General features: G+C 43.1%; 1 long non-coding RNA gene across 1 annotated transcript in view; it reads left to right on the plus strand.

Annotated features, from left to right (window-relative positions):
* The window catches only part of LOC126247962 (uncharacterized), a 390,760-nt gene that overhangs the window by 235,959 nt on the left and 139,591 nt on the right, over positions 1 to 15,210 (plus strand). The window contains exon 2 of the long non-coding RNA XR_007545389.1: positions 14,965 to 15,045. This is a non-coding gene — a long non-coding RNA (uncharacterized LOC126247962). The remainder of the gene's footprint in view (positions 1 to 14,964; positions 15,046 to 15,210) is intronic.

Here is a 15,210-nt window from a genome sequence, read left to right on the forward strand (position 1 = left end):
TTATTACCGGAACGAACCTCGTTAGCCCGAATAAGCGTGTCCGATAATTTAGCTGGAGAACCTGTGCGGGACAAATAAAATGAAGCACGCCAGAGTGCACATAAAGCAAATGGTCAGCAATGCAGCGCCCAGCGCAGCTATAAATATTGGACGACGCGAGTACTTGATGATAACATTTTCTGCGAGCCAATAAAAGTTATTTAATTGCTCTAATGGAATACTGATCCACTGGGGCGTGCAGAGCTGGCTTTTCGGAAAGAATGTCGTAGAAATTTATGTCATTCATAAATTGGGGGCGGACGCATTCAATAATGGAAAAATCAAAGGTTCATATCAAAACAAAAAATGTAGGTGTGCAGAACACTCGATGAAAGAATAAACCAGTCCAATGATATTTTTATGAAATACTTGGCATTTGGTAAAATAAACAACAGCCACTGACATTATTAAAGGGAAAAGATAACTACACTACTGGCCATTAAAATTGCTACACCACGAAGATGACGTGCTACAGACACGAAATTTAACCGACAGGAAGAAGATGCTGTGATATGCAAATGATTAGCTTTTCAAAGCATTCACACAAGGCTGGCGCCGGTGGCGACACCTACAACGTGCTCACATGAGGAAAGTTTCCAACCGATTTCTCATACACAAACAGCAGTTGACCGGCGTTGCCTGGTGAAACGTTGTTTTGATACCTCGTGTAAGGAGGAGAAATGCATACCATTACGTTTCCGACTTTGATAAAGGTCGGATTGTAGCCTATCGCGATTGCGGTTTATCGTATCGCAACATTGCTGCTCGCGTTGGTCGAGATTCAATGACTGTTAGCAGAATATGGAATCGGTAGGTTCAGGATGGTAATAGGGAACGCCATGCTGGATCCCAACGGCCTCGTATCACTAGCAGTCGAGATGACAGGCATCTTATCCGCATGGCTGTAACGGATCGTGCAGCCACGTCTCGATCCCTGAGTCAACAGATGGGGACGTTTGCAAGACAACAAAAATCTGCATGAACAGTTCGACGACGTTTGCAGCAGCATGGACTACCAGCTCGGAGACCATGGCTGCGGTTACCCGTGACGCTGCATCACAGACAGGAGCGCCTGCGAAGGTGTACTCAACGACGAACCTGGGTGCACGAATGGCAAAACGTCAATTTTTCGGATGAATCCAGGTTCTGTATACAGCATCATGATGGTCGCATCCGTGTTTGGCCACATCGAGGTGAACGCACATTGGAAGCGTGTGTTCGTCATCGCCATACTGGCATATCACCCGGCGTGATGGTATGGGGTGCCATTGCTTACACGTCGCGGTCACCTCTTGTTCGCATTGACGGCACTGTGAACAGTGGACCTTACATTTCAGATGTGTTACGACCCGTGGCTCTACCCTTCATTCGTCCGCAGCTCGTGGTCGTGCGGTAGCGTTCTCGCTTCCCGCGCCCGGGTTCCCGGGTTCGATTCCCAGCGGGGTTAGGGATTTTCTCTGCCTCGTGATGACTGGGTGTTGTGTGATGTCCTTAGGTTAGTTAGGTTTAAGTAGTTCTAAGTTCTAGGGACTGATGACCATAGATGTTAAGTCCCATAGTGCTCAGAGCCATCTATCCTTCATTCGATCCCTGCGAAACCCTACATTTCAGTAGGATAATGCACGACCGCATGATGCAGGTCCTGTACGGGACTTTGTGGATACAGAAAATGTTCGACTGCTGCCCTGGCCAGCACATTCTCCAGATCTCTCACCAACTGAAAACGTCTGGCCAATGGTGGCCGAGCAACTGGCTCGTCATAATACGCCAGTCACTACTCTTGATGAACTGTGGTATCGTGTTGACTCTGCATGGGCAGCTGTACCTGTACACGTCATCCAAGCTCTGTTTGGCTCAATGCCTAGGCGTATCAAGGCCGTTATTACGGCCAGAGGTGGTTGTTCTGGGTACTGATTTCTCAGGATCTATGCACCCAAATTGCGTAGAAAAGTAATCGCATGTCAGTTCTAGTATAATATATTTGTCCAATGAATACCCGTTTATCATCTGCATTTCTTCTTGGTGTAGTGTATAAATATTAATCGATGTAGTACTAGGAATAACCTAAAGTGAGATATAATCAATTGTATTAGCCAGATTTTTCCAGACTACAATACTTACGAAAGGGGTTTTAGACAGTTTTAACTGACATGGGAGATTCCTGTGTGATCAATAGCAATAACTGTACCAAAGTAAGTCGTATAAAATATATGCAGCCGCCTCTTCCCTGAAACTCATATTTAAATTTGAAAAATCTTGCTTCAAAGGCATAAACGAGTCACAAGCGGTTACATGTTAGTTTTGTACGCTGGTTTCTACAAATCTAGGAAAAAATTAGAGCAGCAGCCTCAGTTTCATATAGCTTCTGATTGCTCCTAAAGAAACACAGCATACACAGCCATGGATGATGCTGCTAATAATGGTGTCTGTGACTGTCATTCTTCTTACTGAAGCGCAGTAAGCTGCTGACAAGGACTCCCAGTTGAACTACGATTCCAGCGAGAGTACAAAAAATTAAGATAGGGAAATAGAGCTGGGCTCTCTGCCCGTTCAGAGTTCCATGATGACTTGACGAGGTATCGTTGTCATTCGATGTAAGTATTCCAAAACGTAAACTTGATTTCTCTCTCTTCGAGTTTCATGTTCAGTTATAAAATATGTTTCCGGAAACGATCTCCTCTATTACAGCAATGGAGAGACTGCCTCAAGGGAGGGGGAGGCAGACTTCGATGAACCTTACGGCATTGCTGGTGCTGCAGCTATGCCGTTATACTGCGATATATTCGCGATCTCCAAGCGAAAAAACGGCCATCGAAATCGAGAGCCATTTATAAACTCTGTCCACTGTGATCAACAGTCAAATTATACTACAGCGTAGATTCCGGAAGGAAGGTCGGGAGGACGACGGTTCAATCCCGCGTCCGACCATCGTGATTTAGGTTTTCCGTGATTTCCCCAAATCGCTCCAGGCAAATGCCGGGATGGTTCCTTTGAAAGGGCACGGCCGACTTCCTTCCCTGTCCTTCCCTAATCCGATGAGACCGATGACCTCGCTATCTGGTCTCCTCCCCCAAACAACCCAAACCCAACCCGGAAGGAAGGAAGATTGGGTTTAACGTCCCATAGACATCGACGCCCTTAGAGGCGGAACACAAGCTCGGATGGTGTCAATAATTAGGAAGGAACGATGAATAGTGAAGATAAATATTTTTTGAATTCTCTTCATTTTGGTAGGTAAAAATAAAGACTGTCACAGTTAAACGGAACTTAGGTATTCTTTCAGAAATTAGGATTTCGCAAGAGAAAAACCTAAGCATTGGGTGAACGACAGTTCAAACTAGCCATCCCGATTTACGTTTTCCGTGATTTCCCTAAATCGCTCCAGTATATTTAGAGCGATACGTTATTGTATGCTACCCTTCAGATCAGGAAGATACCGGACACATTCCTGATAGACACGATCTTTCAGATATCCCGACAATCAGAAGTCACTTGGATTCAGGTCAGGGGATCTGGAAGGCCACACATGTTGAAACTGCCCGGAGATGATGCGGTCATTACTGAAGGTTTCTCGTAGAAATTCTTTCACTTGCAAAGAACATGTGGTGTCGCCCCATCTTGAATGAAAATTGTGGTATTGACAAGGATATGTTCTTGCAAAGCTGGAATTCGTGTTGAACAAGGAGATCCTTATAACGTACAGATGTCGCTGTACACCTAGCAGGCCCGCGAGGTGTAATCCCCTCGAAGAAAACGGACCGAGGATGAAGGATCTTGTGAAACTACACCACCCAATGACAGAAGCCGAGTGCAGAGGACTTTCCTGCACAACATGTGGAAGAGTAAAACCCCATAGGCGACAGTTCTGTGCAGTTGCGGCACCGTGCAAAGTGAAATGTGCCTCGTCCGTAGAAAGAATATTTCCTGAGCATGCGTGCCAGGAAACGAAGGGCAAACTCACTGCTTTATAGCCTATCTTGGGGCTGCATTTAGTGCGCCTTTTCTGAATCTTGTAGGAATACCAGTATAAAAGGCATCGCAAAATCTTTTGAAATGTCGACAATCATCGTGACACAGCTCGAGCACTGGCTGCAGAATTTGAAGCCTGTAGTTACAGAAACTTCATCGACCATGGGGATGGTCACCAGCCTCTATCTGCTGAACCCCGAAATTTTCCTATTTCTTCAAATTTTTTGCTCATATTGTAACCCATTTACTGACATCGAACTTCTTTGCAGCTGTTTCTGTCGGCGACATTCGTGCAATGTAGCTCTGCTTTTACTACCGTTCTGATAAAACACCTTTACTAGTGTGACAAACATCGTGCTGGCGTCAAAACAGGAAACATTTCATATTCTGACTGCTTAAAGCACCATATTTTCACCTGGTGGCAGAAAGTGAAACTATTATTGTTTCAGCATACTCTGCGAGCGCACCGATTAATGAACACACCTATGTCTCAACGTCCTGCGATGTACACAGCCCGCAATTCCAGCACTCAGGACATAATAACCACACTTTAGTACTGAAGTTATGTTTGGAATTGAATGTCACGTCGGGTGCATCTTAAAATGCGTACCGAGCGAAGTGGAACGTTGGCTGACACACGGCTATAATATTTGAAACAGGCTGCGTTTAAATAAAAGTTCAGCCAATCAGGTTCGGGTTTCGCAAGATTTTCCTAAATCACTCTAGGTCGAGGTGATGGTTCATTGTTGATTTTCTCGCCCAGTCGTCTCCAACTAAGCAAGTGCTCCGTCATGTACGACGCTGATGTTGACGGAAAGTTATATTCTAAGATCACTCGAACAAAAACATTCCATGAATAAACCATATGGGTTTTGAACACTTATTGAATATTTTAGTGGTAAATAAGATTAACAGAAGAGCAAAGAAGTCAAAAAATACAGCAGAAAGATTCCCAAAGGAACTGTATAGTCATTGCTGAAGTGTCACAGAAACGGTGAAGAAATTCCGTAGAAAATGTTGCGAGACACACAATGTGCATCACGAAAATATTTGATTTCAAAATTTCCAGAAATTTTCTTCATAGAGAATCGAAATGTCGTATTACTAGGACATATTGTGATATCGCATAAATGAAACATAACAACATACAACTGAAATCACTAAGGGTTCATAAACGAAATACTATTAGGAAAGATTAAAGGTATTGTGCCACCCGATGTGGCCGAGCGGTTCTAGGCGCTACAGTCTGGAACCGAGCGACCGCTACGGTCGCAGGTTCGAATCCTGCCTCGGGCATGGATGTGTGTGATGTCCTTAGGTTAGTTAGGTTTAAGTAGTTCTAAGTTCCAGGGGACTGATGACCTCAGAAGTTAAGTCCCATAGTGCTCAGAGCCATTTGAACCAAAGGTATGGTTCTTAGCAGAAGAGTGTTGACATTTCTTATGTGATCCTTTTCAATCCCAAAAAGCAACCTATCTTCATCTACAGCGATGCATTCACTAGTGACAGTCTACTTGATTAGACTCTCTGATTTACCATCTTCACATATAGTACAGTATGGTAGGTTCCAAGTGGAGTAACTGTTATATAATCGGGCAGTGAAGTCAGTAGTCATTCTGAGAACGTACATCAAGGGAAAAACCTATCAATTTTACAGAACAATCTAGTAGAGTGATGATTTATTTTCTAATTTAATTTCTAAACAGAAATTTCATCAACATAATTACCAGCTAAGGTAACCATAAATATGAGGCAAGATGAAATATTTCGGCAGAGCCGATTTTTTTATGCACTACTTTTCCATGTAGTCCCTTTAAAGCCAACGGATAAATCCCATTTTTTTCTAACAGGTGGATTCCACTCTTAATGTGAGATATTGGGAGGTCTAAAAAGAACCCATCTGTGTCTATATACGTTTTTAATTAGACTAGAAAATGTTTACCACTCAGAAATCGGTATTGTAATTGTAAACTGTCGAAGCTGCATTGGTAAAGTACCGGAACTTCAAGCGCTGATAGAAAGCACCGAAGCTGAAATCGTTATAGGTACAGAAAGCTGGCTGAAGCCAGAGATAAATTCAGCCGAAATTTTTACAAAGGCACAGACGGTGTTTAGAAAGGATAGATTGCATGCAACCGGTGTTATCCTGTAGTGAAGTAGAAGTGGAGAGTTACTGTGAATTATTATGGGTCGAGGTTACACTCAACAACCGAGCTAGGTTCATAATTGGCTCCTTTTACCGACCTCCCGACTCAGCAGCATTAGTGGCAGAACAACTGAGAGAAAATTTGGAATACATTTCACATAAATTTTCTCAGCATGTTATAGTCTTAGATGGAGATTTCAATTTACCAGATATAGACTGGGACACTCAGATGTTTAGGACGGGTGGTAGGGACAGAGCATCGAGTGACATTATACTGAGTGCACTATCCGAAAATTACCTCGAGCAATTAAACAGAGAACCGACTCGTTGAGATAACATCTTGGACCTACTGATAAGAAACAGACCCGAACTTTTCGACCCTGTAAGTTCAGAACAGGGAATCAGTGATCATAAGGCCGTTGCAGCATCCCTGAATATGGAAGTTAATAGGAATATAAAAAGGGAGGAAGGTTTATCTGTTTAGCAAGAGTAATAGAAGGCAGATTTCAGACTACCTAACAGATCAAAACGAAAATTTCTGTTCCGACACTGACAATGTTGAGTGTTTATGGAAAAACTTTAAGGCAATTGTAAAATGCGTTTTAGACAGGTACTTGCCGAGTAAATCTGTGAGGGACGGGAAAAATCCACCGTGGTTCAACAACAAAGTTAGGAAGCTACTGCGAAAGCAAAGAGAGCTTCACTCCAAGTTTAAACGCAGCCAAAACCTCTCAGACAAACAGAACCTAAACGATGTCAAAGTTAGCGCAAGGAGGGCTATGCGTGAAGCGTTCAGTGAATTCGAAAGTAAAATTCTATGTACCGACTTAACAGAAAATCCTAGGAAGTTCTGGTCTTACGTTAAATCAGTAAGTGGCTCGAAACAGCATATCCAGACACTCCGGGATGATGATGGCATTGAAACAGAGGATGACACGCGTACAGCTGAAATACTAAACACCTTTTTCCAAAGCTGTTTCACAGAGGAAGACCGCACTGCAGTTCCTTCTCTAAATCCTCGCACAAACGAAAAAATGGCTGACATCGAAATAAGTGTCCAAGGAATAGAAAAGCAACTAGAATCACTCAACAGAGGAAAGTCCACTGGACCTGACGGGATACCAATTCGTTTCTACACAGAGTACGCGAAAGAACTTGCCCCCTTTCTGACAGCCGTATACCGCAAGTCTCTAGAGGAACGGAAGGTTCCAAATGATTGGAAAAGGGCACAGGTGGTCCCAGTCTTCAAGAAGGGTCGTCGAGCAGATGCGCAAAGCTATAGACCTATATCTCTGACGTTGATCTGTTGTAGAATTTTAGAACATGTTTTTTGCTCGAGTATCATGTCGTTTTTGGAAATCCAGAATCTACTCTGTAGGAATCAACATGGATTCCGGAAACAGCGATCGTGTGAGACCCAACTCGCTTTATTTGTTCATGAGACCCAGAAAATATTAGATACAGGCTGCCAGGTAGATGCTATTTTCCTTGACTTCCAGAAGGCGTTCAATACAGTTCCGCACTGTCGCCTGATAAACAAAGTAAGAGCCTACGGAATATCAGACCAGCTGTGTGGCTGGATTGAAGAGTTTTTAGCAAACAGAACACAGCATGTTGTTATCAATGGAGAGACGTCTACAGACGTTAAGGTAACCTCTGGCGTGCCACAGGGGAGTGTTGTGGGACCATTGCTTTTCACAATATATATAAATGACCTAGTACAGGGCTTCACAACATACGTGCTCGCGGAGCAAGCTGTGAGCAGCAAGGCGCGAGCACGGAGCAGCGCGAGCACGCTACCCCCACTACCGGACCAGAGCGGTGAGTGGGGGGAGTCACGTGGGGCACACAACAGCTGCCGCCAGTCAATGTAAATCCGCGGCCACCTGCAGGGATCTCACTCACGAATTGTTACTGCGACAAATGAAACAAATATAGGAGAATGTACACGTGCCACATAATTTTATTAGCTTAGTGTATGCCTCTACATTCGTATTAATTTGTGAACTATTACACAATAAAAGGTGTCACTAAAGTGTGAGATTCTCGGTTAACTTGTACTTTTTGCCCTTTACAATTGCGTCTATGTTCGGAGTAATTGTTCTTGTGCATCGTAGGCGCAGCGTGCAGTTTAAATTTTGATCAGACAATTCGTTTCTCAGGCGCGTCTTGTTACATTTCATTGCAGATAACAGTTGTTCACAAACATACGTGGAACCGAACATTGATATTATTGTAGCCGCCAGTTTGTGCAAACGAGGAAATCTATCCTGAGGAAAGTGTCTGTAGAATTCCAAAATGTTTTTCTTGTTCTGACATTTTTCTCTGTATTCTCTGTCACACTGCAGGTCAATAATTTCTAGTTGCAGCTCAGGACGAATCTCTTCAATATTCGCTGAATATGGAGAGGAGAACAGATCAAAATCACTGTCTAGTGCTGTCAGATCTTGAAAGCGTCGATCAAATTCTTCCTTAACGGCAACTAAACTATGGGAATAACGTTCACAGTCTTTGTGAACATCTTGCATAGATGATAATTTAGGAAAATGAGCTAGATTTCCTGTTTCCAGCTGACTCACCCAAAGTGTCAATTTAATTTTAAAAGCTCGTATTCGATCTATGAAATGAGTAATTAGCAGATCTTTACCTTGTAGTGAAATGTTCAAAGCATTCAGATGGCTAGTTAAATCTGCTAAGAACGCGAGATCACATTTCCATGAAGGCTCTTTCAATTCAGGAACACACATGTTATTTATTTCCATGAACATATTTATCTCATCTAATAGGCAAACATTCGATTTAATAATTCGCCACGACTAAGCCAGCGGACCTCGCTGTAATAAGGCAGGCTACCATACTGGCTTTCTACATCCTCAAGAAAGCTTTTAAATTGTGTGTGTTGTAGCCCATGCTTCCTTATATAATTGGTTGTACGAACAACAACACTCATTACATTTTTCATTTTTTAGAGTGATACTCTTTGCACATACGTTTTCCCGGTGGATCACACAGTAAACGCCCCATATTTCATTCGGCACGGTCAGTTTTTGCATTTTCTCCTTCAACAACGCAACGAAACCTGATTTTTTCCCTGTCATCGCTGGTGCACCGTCTGTAGACACTGAAACTAAAGAATTCCACGTCAATCCTATATTTTCAACACTTTCTTCAATACTACTTAAAATATCACCTCCGGTTGTAGTGTTCTTCATGGATACTACATCGAGGAGCTCCTCCCTCACCTGAAGATCTCTTTTAACACCTCTAATAAATATGGCAAGTTGCGCTGTTCCAGTGATATCAACACTTTCGTCCAGAGCTATCGAATAAGCCATAAAATCTTTACAGATATTTGCAAGCAGGCTCTGGACGTCGTCTGCCATGTCCTGTATGTGACGCATAATGGTCATGTTAGATAATGGCACAATCCGAAACTGTTCAACTTGAGATGGACACAAATGTTCCGCTGCAACTACCAAACATTCTTTTATTAAATCGCCATCAGTGAAGGGGCGCAGGGATTTTGCTAAAAGCAAAGCAATTTTGTAACTCACTCTGAGAGCTGCCTCAGTTTATCTTTCTTCGTCGTCCAGATCTTCTTCAGATAGCTTTCTTTTAAGTTTAATAACTTCCTGTGCACGATCTGGTCCATCACATTTTCCACTTCCGTAGTCTTTCGCATGGTACGACATATAATGTTGCTGCAAATTAAATTTCCTAAAAGAATTCAGCGTTTTGTGACATACTAAACATTTTGCAACACCATCTTTTTCTGGAAACAGATACAATTCCTCCCAAATGCGAAAGCATGGTTGGGGTTACACAACGGCGACTTGATATGATTCTTAACCAGCGAAGTGACAGTCAAGAGCTGATCGTAGTACTTTAAACGTTACACAGTCATCGCGATTTCAATAGGCAAGCTGTGGCCCTATTCAAACGTGCGCCCGCATTTCCCCTCCCTCCCCTCCCACCCTACTCCGCGACCTTGCACCTGCTCGCGAGCACGTGCCTGAGCAGACGCGAGTACTCGCGCTCAAAACCGGCCAGTTGTTAAGCCCTGACCTAGTAGATAGTGTCGGAAGTTCCATGCGGCTTTTCGCGGATGATGCTGTAGTATACAGAGAAGTTGCAGCATTAGAAAATTGTAGCAAAATGCAGGAAGATCTGCAGCGGATAGGCACTTGGTGCAGGGAGTCTGGGAGTATGCGTGCGGAACGATTTGAAGTGGAATGATCATATAAAATTAATTGTTGGTAAGGCGGGTACCAGGTTGAGATTCATTGGGAGAGTCCTTAGAAAAATTAGTCCATCAACAAAGGAGGTGGCTTACAAAACACTCGTTCGACCTATACTTGAGTATTGCTCAACAGTGTGGAATCCGTACCAGATCGGGTTGACGGAGGAGATAGAGAAGATCCAAAGAAGAGCGGCGCGTTTCGTCACAGGGTTATTTTGTAACCGTGATAGCGTTACGGAGATGTTTAGCAAACTCAAGTGGCAGACTCTGCAAGAGAGGCGCTCTGCATCGCGGTGTAGCTTGCTCGCCAGGTTTCGAGAGGGTGCGTTTCTGGATGAGGTATCGAATATATTGCTTCCCCCTACTTATATCTCCCGAGGAGATCACGAATGTAAAATTAGAGAGATTCGAGCGCGCACGGAGGCTTTCCGGCAGTCGTTCTTCCCGCGAACCATACGCGACTGGAACAGAAAAGGGAGGTAATGACAGTGGCACGTAAAGTGCCCTCCGCCACACACCGTTGGGTGGCTTGCGGAGTATAAATGTAGATGTAGAAATGTCTCTAAGTACAGGAATAGCAAGGAGTTAGAGATCGTTACTCTGATGAGTGGGTGGATGTTCAAAACTTATCACTTCAGATCCTTAAGTTCTCCCTCTGTCAATGCACCTCTTATTCTCCTGAAGAAACACGTTTTCCTTTCCTATTGCAGTACCGCCCACTTCTCACGTAGTCCTTCATCCAGATGATCCAGGGACTTGTATAGCACTTGCTAGCTATTGTCTTATCCTTTGCAAACGAAAAAAAAAATATTCCTTCTGCATTAGAGATAACATTAAACATCGATTCCGGCAGCTGAAACCCAGCCACTTTTTTTGCTGTATTGCCACCTGTCTCCATGTGCTTGGTTGATCGTTGTCTCCTTATCCATAGGAACAAATTGCGGCACTTACCAAACCATTGCTGAGATATTCGTTTCCACATTTGTTTTTGGTTTTAATTCAACAAATATGACATCCATCTTGCTCAAATCTTTCTCACTGGCAATTCATAATGTAAAATGTAACGTCATATTCCTTGTAATATTACTATAGTGTTAACTACTTCACGCACGTTTAGTTGAAAATCTATAATACCATAATGTGTTCTATCGTTTTGTTTTCATCTACGGTGAATATTAAACCAATTTTTATTGGTTAAAATGAAGGAGTGGACTTTAGGGAACTTCTCATTCTTTTTTCTTCTGTTGCTTCATTCATCCCCTTCGTCTGTCACGGTCAGTGCGTTGTGCTGTCACTGGCAATAGCTGCATCCACTCTTCAGCCTAAGAGATTTAGAATACATGAAAGTGATTTTAAAACATTAGAGATGGGGATATAAAAAGCTGACTCGGGGTTCAAGTTGAGTAGGGTAGACGGATGCGGAAAGTAAGGCGTAGTGCCTGGACGTTCGACGATTTCGAGGTAATGATGGAATTATGGTGGAGCGGAAATTCATATAAAACCACCACAGGATAAGCCTTTAGTTTGGATGAATTGAAACTTGCAATAAACGTTTCAAAACAACCTTGCACGCTAACGCCGAAGTACGTCATTTCTCGCCATTGGAAGTATAAGCTAGCCTACAACTAGAGGGAAAACTCTAGAAACATATATCGTACTGTGTTACACAGATCGAAATAACTCCGGAAAACGGTGTAAACTAGCGTGGTATAGTTGCTGAAGATCTGTATGGGCTTAACAGAAGTGATCTGGAGCTGTCTAATATCACTCTGATCTAACGAGGAGAACACGGCAAGTGCCATAATCCGATTTCCCAGGAACTTTGCTCACTGGAAGAGGAGTCAAAATAAACGAACACGTGTGTTGGCTTATCCGTAGATACTCGAGCGTTTCTAAAAAAACAACTATCAAAGTTTTAGACGTAATTTATATGCCTTTCAGCGGCCAATAATCCCAGCCCAGCCGGTGGCACAGATGCTAGTATCGCGGCCCTTGTTCGAAACGTGAATATTGTTTTTATTTTTTTTTCATTTATTCACTCATGTCCGTAGAAGATTACTGCAAGAGTGTTTCCTATCAAGTTAGGGGCTACAAGGACGTTATAAAATTACAACTGGTATTTTCAGGGGTTACAATCTTTTTAAATTCTCATACTCCAGCGTTTCATTCTTATACCAATTCTTAATTATAGTCTTATATTTATTCGAAAGATTTGGTGTATTCTCTTGAATGATGCCGATCGTAGAAACGTTCGAAATGTAGAAATTCGGAACACGACGAACATCGCGTGAAGGCAGCTTTGCCACAGTGACATTTCTTCGTTGACTCTCACTCGGGAAAGAAACGTCGTTAACATTGCTTGAGATTTTACTTATTGGAAATAATTTCGCTGCACGCCACGCATAACGGATAATTTTTCCGAAAACTGGCACTTGTTGTTTATTACAAATCAAGATACACTACAAGAATTTCACGGAAAACAATTTTAAATAATTTCTGCATTCATTTATTGTTTTCTTAAATTCATTCACCACACATAGTAGACGAATTAGAACAACTTTTTTTCAATGTTCACGGGAAAACAATCGTGTAATAGTCTTTTACGGACATGGGTAGATAAACAAAAAAATAAATAAATAAAAATAATAATATGGTTTCGAACACAGGGTGCAAAATTATGAAGCCGTGACGTTAGCCACTGTGCCACCGCTTTGGCTAAACCATTTACTCGCTCAGAGGTACATAAAGTAGCTCTAAAACTTTGACTGTTTTCCAGAAACGGTCGAGTATCTACGGGTAACCCGACGTACGTGTCCGCCTATTTTGGCTCCTGTTACGTTGAGGAAAGTTTCCGGGAAATTAGATCATAGCACCTGCTGTGTTCTCCTCGTACGTCTTCGTACTTACTGTCTATATCTTATTTTCTTTTATTCTTTTGTCATATCTATGCTTAACTTCTTAGCAGCTAAAGCAAACCGTGCAACTATTACTATAAGCATATAAATGAGAAAAAGCATTGAAAAGTTAGACAAGTAATATCTACCAATCAAATGTGATCAACTAATAAAAGTTACAAATTATATCCACTTACATATGAAAAAAAGTTTCTGAGTCTGGGTATCAGCCCGCAGTATGTACGTAATACGACTGCATGGTGTGTTGCTGTAGTTGTCCGTGACACCTACTGCTGGTTCCCAGATGGGCTATCTGTCATTATATATCACATATCTTCTTTTATACATAATAATTACTTTCTTGTATTTATTTATGGTGATACGAATTAGTGAGGTGACAAAAAGTCAAGGGATAGTGATATGCATATATAATGATGACGGTGGTATCATGTATACAAGGTATAAAAGCGCTGGGCACAGACGGAGGTATCATTTGTACTAGGGTGATTCCTGTGAAGAGGTTTTCGACGTGATCATGGCAGCACGACGGGTATCAACTGACTTTGAACGCGGAGTGGTAATTGGAGCTAGGCGCATGGGACATTCCGTTTGAAAGTGGTTAGGGAATTAAATATTCCGAGATCGACCGCGTCAAGAGTGGGCCGAGAATACCAAATTTCAGGCATTGCCTCTCACCACGAACAACGCAGTGGCCGATGGCCTTCACTTAACGACCGAGAGCAGTGGCGTTTGTGTAGAGTTGTTAATGCTAACAGACAGTCACCACTGTGTGAAATAACCGCAGAAATCAACGTTGGACGTACGACGAACGTATCCGTTAGGACAGTGCGCCGAAATTTGGCGTTAATGGGCTGTGGCAACAGACAACCGACTTGAGTGTCTTTGCTAACAGGATGACAAAGCTTTCAGCGCCTCCCCTGGGCTCGTGCTCATGGATCCTAGACGACTGGAAAACCTTGGTGATGGTAGGGTTCGAGTGTGGCGCTGACCCCGAAGCCATGGACCCAAGTTGCCAACAAGGCACTGTGCAAACTTGTAGTGCCTCCATAGTGATATGGGCTGTGTTTACATGGAATGGACTGGATCCTCTGGTCCAACTGAACTGATCAGTGACTGGAAGTGGCTATGGTCGACTACTTGGAGACCATTTTCAGCCATTCGTGGACTTCATGTTCCCAAACAACAACGTAATTTTTATGGATGACGATGGGCCGCGTCACCGGGCCACAACTTTTTGCGACAGGTCTGAACAACTTTCTGGACTATTCAAGAGAATGATTTGGCCACCCAGATCGCTCGACATAGATCCCATTGCTCATTTATGGGACAGAATCGAGAGGTCAGTTCGTGCACAAAATCCTGCCCTGGCAACACTTTCGCAGCTATGGACGGCTATAGAGGCAGCATGGCTCAATATTTCTGCAATGACTTCCAACACCTTGTTGAGTCCATGCCACGTCGAGTTACAGCACTACTCAGGGCATAAGGAGGTCCGACACGGGATTAGGAGGTGTCCCATTACGTTTGTCACCTTAGTGTATATTACAGTAGTTGTTAAATGAAATGGACCTTGGTAGCAGCTGACACGTTGCGTCTCTGTCTAGGAGTGTGGCTACCGTTGTAGCAGTGTGTAGAGTGGTGTTTTCTGTGTGCAGGGGAAGATGAGCGTGCCGGCATGAGGCAAGCCGCGGCTGCTCGCTGGGCTGTGGCGCTGCTGCTCGCCGCCGTCCTCACGGGTAAGTCCTTCCTGCTCTCTCATTACGTAAGTCTCCTCTAGCTCACGCTACTATCCTGGGGTTTCATCCCAATATAGATTCACATTCTTATCTTTTTAAGCGATGAAGCGCAGCTTTTAGCGTAAGGAATTTACCTCTAATTTCTGTTTTTATTTATTGTGTTTA

Source organism: Schistocerca nitens, chromosome 3 (assembly GCF_023898315.1).
Source record: "Schistocerca nitens isolate TAMUIC-IGC-003100 chromosome 3, iqSchNite1.1, whole genome shotgun sequence".
Lineage (NCBI taxonomy): Eukaryota > Metazoa > Arthropoda > Insecta > Orthoptera > Acrididae > Schistocerca > Schistocerca nitens.